This window comes from Setaria viridis, chromosome 9, assembly GCF_005286985.2.
Source record: "Setaria viridis chromosome 9, Setaria_viridis_v4.0, whole genome shotgun sequence".
In the NCBI taxonomy this organism is placed as follows: Eukaryota; Viridiplantae; Streptophyta; class Magnoliopsida; order Poales; family Poaceae; genus Setaria; species Setaria viridis.
In genome coordinates, this window is record NC_048271.2 from 9,435,747 (window position 1) to 9,442,010 (window position 6,264).

A 6,264-nucleotide genomic window follows, 5' to 3' on the forward strand; every position below is an offset into this window, starting at 1 on the left:
AAAGGCAACGACATCCAAAAAAACACCCGAGTTTGAGCTCATGAGTGGTTTCAAACCCGGCCGCCTCACATCGGTACATGTAAATATACTTCTTTTTTTAGTGTTCGAGTTTTCCTATCCCGCGCCATGTGTCCCATATAGTCCTGTTTGAAGCTTCTACTTTGTCAATTTCTACCCTAAATTTGGACCTCGTTTCTACTCGATCACGGTGACTTCTTAGTTCTTACTTTGCATCCTGTGCACGCACACAAAGAAAAGAAAATTAAAGGATGCATCACATACGGCGGACAAATTGTTAGCCACACCTTACGCGTGATTGGGCTACAAGGTGCAGCGATGTGTGAAAAAGCATCCGAACATGCCAAGTTTTTAAATTGTGAATTGGCTTAGTGTGATGCTTTTGTGAGCTGCGAAGGCCCACAAACTATGACTATGTAAGTGAAGACCTTTAATCGCATCTGTAGTTATTTTTTTTCTTTTTGTAATATAAAATCATAGGACACTACACGACGCATGGATTTTCCCAATACTCTGTAATTCTGACTTGCTGTGACCGTGTCTTATGTTGTACTGCTGCCAATACTACAGTACGATGATCCCAGACCCGTCCAAAGACATGCTGAAATTTTCGGCCCTCGCCTTGATAGACGAAACATTGAGCACGGCTGATCAGCCATCAGAGGCATCTACTGACCAGCTAGGATGCTTCAGCTTCAGCGGGCGCCCATAACCACGAGGCGCTGCGCTGCCCATGACATGCGGGCCCAGCATGCGCCCCACATGTCAGCGCTGGCCACCCCTCTGGCCTCTGCTTGAGAGCAGAGGCAGAGCAGAGTGCCGCGCTGGCCGCCGGCAGGGCAGGCAGCCAGTGCCACGGCAAGCCTGCATGGCCGATGGCTCTCGCACTGTTCGCCTCCCGTGCTGTCCTGCCGCGCGCGGCGTTGTTGGCCACGGAATTCCCAGCCAACCGCGGTGTCCGCGGTCTGCCTCGCTGCGGGCTGTGCAGCCTCGCCGACGCCGACGCCGACGCCGATGCCGCTGCCGTGCAAGGACCCAAGAAAGCACATCGAAAGCAGGCGATATCTGGGATGGTGTCGCGACGTGCGCGCGCGTGTATCGCGTAGTAGGGCAGGCGAGTGTAGGGAGACCGGAGACCCATGCCACTGTCGCTGTCAGCATCTGTGCATCTACTGCAACCTGGGCGGCGTTGCAACCCAAAACCAGCTCATCAGCTCTGTTTCCCCTTTCACTTTGCGGGCGAATAATCCATGCGTGCTCATGGTAACCTACGTTTATATGACTTGGACATGGCACCGGCTACGATGTACGGATTGACCACTAGTCCGCTATGATGTGCTCGAACGTATTTATAAGGTTCAATAAATTCATGAGCCTACCAAGTATTAGTAGTATTTAGGATGATTCTGCGTTTATGATTTTCTATGTTTTCAAACAAGATATTTTGAAATTTGTGGTGGGATCTTCTCTAAAATGACCATTTGTGGCTTTCCCGCGGAAAGGCGGTGGCGAAAGCTATTTACCTCATCACAGGATAAGCCGTCCAAATGGTTCTCTTACAAGGAAACTAATCCGTCAATTAATATGGTTTCCCGTCACATAAAATCTTCTTCCTTGATACGTCATGACAATTATTGGGAGGTCTTCAATTTCTTCGATGGTCCGCCTTTTCCCCAAACATACAAATGGCACCGTGCTGACCACCCCCCACACGCCGCTGTGTAGTCCCATCCAATCCCATCTGGTGCTACATCGACAGCATGTCTTCATAAATCCTCATGTCCCCATCAGTTCTGCACGAGTGGATTTACCAAATGCCACGATGGATATGCAGTTTTCTGTCCAATCAATGCTATTTAATTGTGCTTCAATAGTGTCGCGCCATTCGTAGAGCAGTAGAGCACGTTCATGATCTACGTGCGCTCGTTTTCATGAAATTGTCACCAGTTTTCTGCCTCTATTTCGTACTTGCTGTTAGTCATTTTTTAAGAGGCGCACACACACACACACCCCAAGATTCAAAGTCTTTATCCTTTGACTACCACTAATCTAAGAATCTGCTGATTATAGCATAACACTTTTTAAGAGATATGCCATACAAAGTTGCTGTTATTGAATTTATGTTTTAAAAAACTTTTATAGTATGAACAGTACAGTCAAAGTGCGGTATTACTTAGAGACCACGGCAGCCAAACCACGTCTTAGAAAAGAAGAGGGAGAATATACAAGGACAGGATTATGAGATGGAAAGATTATGCTTCTAAAAATCTTTTTTTCAGCAGTACAGCACCAGCACGACTGAGTCTTGTGTGCTTTGGCAACACCGAAATCCGTGCTCCATATGGTACGAAAGCGAGACCACGGAGAAGAAACCATGTCCGCATAAAGCAAGCAACGCGTTCTGAAAACCTGGATACGTTTTAGCGTGGCGGTCTATTTTCTCCGGCACTCTCTAAATTATAGGGAGGCATGTACTTTCCACACTGCTGGTACATGTTTTTTTTTCCATGATGACTTTGAATAATGGAAACAAAATGATAAACATTTCCCCCTGGAGGGTCTCCTGCCTCCTTTTTCTAACCCAAAAGAAACCAAAAAAAAATCCAATGGAGCTGCATGCAAGCTCTTTTGGAAAATGAAAGGCAATGAAATGCATGGGCGCACAACTGCACAAGTACCATGGTGCCACTTCCACTGGCCGCTTTCGCTGTCACAGACCTCGCTGCTACTCCGTCTACCAACAATATTTTACTCAAGTTTCCGATGGAAAAAAGAATCGAAAGATCCTCCTTTGCGAGCTTTGCCACTTTCAGGATCGCCCAAATGCCCCTCGCAACGAAGCTCGATGCAGCAAGTAAATCTTTGCCTTCGTCGAGATACGCGCACGGCTCGTCTTTTCCGGAGATTCACGTAGACGAACGAGAGCAAAAGAGGTCCATGGCTTTGCATTGCCAATTTGCCATTGCAGCAACAGTGGTATATGCCTCTGGGATCGCAACAGGCCAATCCCTGCCACTGCCAGCTCCCACCACAAGTACTACTGGCTACCGAAATCGCCCTACAAGGCTACGGAATCTGCTAGAGCGTATGGAAAGGAAAGCGTAGGGCTTGCTTGTCACTTGTGCTCCTGGCACCTGCTGACCCGACCCGGGAATATGTTCGGATATGCATCTCCTACGAGTAACCTGGTGGCCTACGCCCCCTACCCCGTGTTCCCTCCAGGCACGCACCGTGTCGATGCACCAGCCAGCCGGGCCTGGCGACCGTGCCGAGCGCTCCCGGGACACACGCTCAGCAAGGGGGGTCGCAAGCCGTAACATCACTGCCCCAGCCTTTGGGGGTCACCCGGCCCTGCCAGACCACCTTCACCCGCAACATACCACCACTACACGAATGGGCACGGTCATTTCAGTACTCGTACCAGCTCGACACCGTCGCGGCGCTGCTTTTAGACACTTGGTGTACGTGCCGCATCTTAGGGGCGTTGCTGTCGCTGTGCGCGGGCAAGCTGGGAGTTTGATATGATACGATATAAATGTGCACCGAACCTCCTCATGGTCCCGTCGTTGATCCGCGGCGGCCGGTCAAGGACGGCGACCGCCGAACTCGCCGCGCGGTCCTCAGCGGCGCCGGCCTCGAGCCCGCGCGCGCGCCGGGAGGCCGTCGGCACACGGCCACCTTTTCCACCCCGCGGCCGGCCGGTTCGGTGCACGGCATGATTGCGCGGCTTTGCTGGAGAGCCACCGTGAACTTAAGAATGATGGCCGCTTTCGAGCGAGCGAGGGAGCGCAGCTGCGTGGGGTCCGCGCGGCCGGGCGGGGGCGCATCAGGATGAGCTAGCTAGCTGCTGGTAAAGCGGCAGCCCAGCGCCCCAAACAAGGGGACCGAGGGGGACCCCGTCCCGTCCCGTGGAGACTCATGTGTACCTGCACCGCGAGGGCACACGGGAGACGGATGGATTGAGCTGGGGCAACAACAGCAGAGGCGCACATCAAGATATCTTTTGTATATATGTATCTTTATATATATATATATGTATATACATATATCTATGTGTACTTAGTGAAGCGTCCACTCACTTGGAGATGGCGCCTTTTGGGGGCTGCATGAGCGTGCAAATAGAAACAGGTTGGACCGAAGGATTGGACACCACATCAAAGATGCGCCGATGATCCGTCCGGCCTCCTCGAGTGCGCCTTTGCCTGGTAGTGCTTTGCTTGATTTGCTCATCAACCGCTCCGATTCAATTCTCATGGGTTGAGGTCCATGGAAGGATCCACGAACAATGTGGAATATACTATTGCAATAGATTATGTGTGCCACTGCATGTTCAGTAGCATATATCTCACTGGTGGCGGTATTGCTCTCTTTGTTCATGGAGTTGATGTGTGTGGAAATGGGACTGTTCATCAGGTCTCCTCCTTGGTCAAACTATGGGGTGCTCTCTTTCCTCTTCTTTTTTCCCTGAAGGGGTTCTATGGAGTCCTGATGGTATAGCACTCAGCTTTGCTTGCAGCTAGTGGTACCAATAAACTGTCTTTTCGTTCTTTCTTTTGAGGCTGGAGTTCAGAGTAATATAAACTCTTATTTCATTTGATTAACCAACAGCAAGTGTTCCACGATCAATGATGGGTGGTGTTTCCTGAACTCGAGCAAGTCCCTGAGTAGCCAGCTCATCCATGTCCAAACGCTGTTCCACTTCCACGCATACACGGAGAATCTTATTGCAGAACAAAAGGTGAAAACAAGCTGCTATGCCTCGCCAAGACAAGATGAGAGGATGCAGGCCCGGCAGCTGAATGAAAGCACTGTCCCTGCCACATTGGCACCACGCGGAGGGTGTGAGGTGGAGAGAGCTAGCTGCCTGATTTGAAGCTTCAGTAGCATGAGCCAGACATCCACATCAGTCACTGTCCCTAACAGATCGTAATCATGCTACAAGTTGATCACCAAGTTTTCCTAAAAACCTTGTGCAATAATCGAAAATAAGAGACCTTGGTGACCCGATATGACGTACTACGAGGAGTAATGTTTTTCCCATTGCAAATGCAAATAAAAGGCCCCATACGGCCGTGTGGTTGCTGCTGCCCAAAGCGGAGGAAGTTGGGGGGCAGAGCGGCGCAAATCTCTTTGCGCTTTATTACATTAACTTCCCGTAATCTAATCATTAAAAGCGGAAAAGTGGGGGTGGGTCGCCATCCTCCCCGGCCGTATCCTATTAACCCTAGCTACCCCCTGCAATTAGTTGCATGCTTTGTTGGCCTCCGTCAGCTCCACTTGATGCTCTCTGGAGACGGGGTACTCATTGGCCAGCTGCTATCGGCAAAGCGAAGCATTCATCGGAAGGAACTGACCTGCCATACGTGGCTTGCATACTCATTGCGATCGATCGTAGCACGGTGCTGAGCTGCAGCGAGGACACCGATCGAATTATCATCTGGTTGGATTGGACTCCATAATAACGACTTCGTCGCAAAAGAGCACAGGTCGTAAAAGCAAGCGTGATGTCAGATTATCTAGCATTTTGGGGGGGGGGGGGGGGGGGGGGGGGGGGGGGGCGGGGGGGGGGGGGGCGGGGGGGGGGGGGGGTATGCCATTACCTAAAGGAAGCTTATATAGTATCTTTTGCGTAACTAACTAGTCCCACAACCACATGTGTATGACGAAAACAAAAGAATCAAATGCTACTTTGTAAAAAGAAGAAAGGTATATGTTCTGAAGATGACTCTACTACTCGCTGATGCTGACTGTATTAGTGAACATCCTCACAAAAAAAAAGATGTGTATTTGCGCTCCTTTTGAGGATATTTTAGCAAGAATCATGGGCTTCCACCATCCCATTCCCACCACAAACTCCTATACACCGGGTGCCTGAAGACGCGAGATTTTTAAGCGTCTCCCAATATTAACCGCTGATGAACGACTAGCTAAAGACTTGGCCTCCACACCAGTGCTACCCGTTGTGTCATAGTACTAATAAAGAGAAAAGAAAAGACCTTGGCCGTGACGCCGAACAAACCCTCGTCGATGACATTCCATCGCCATTACCTGACGCAATTAATGAGAGGCTATCATGTTGTTTAGGTGCGTGACTGCTGCCGAGTGCCGCCTCACATCAGCTCCAGCATGCGCGTCAAATCCCCCGCGACGCGTGCTCCTTCACCTCAGTGTCGATCGAGCCGAGCTACCGTGTCAGGCTGTTGCGGCAGGTTAAATTCCCAGCAGCTACCGTTCAAGCGCGAGCAG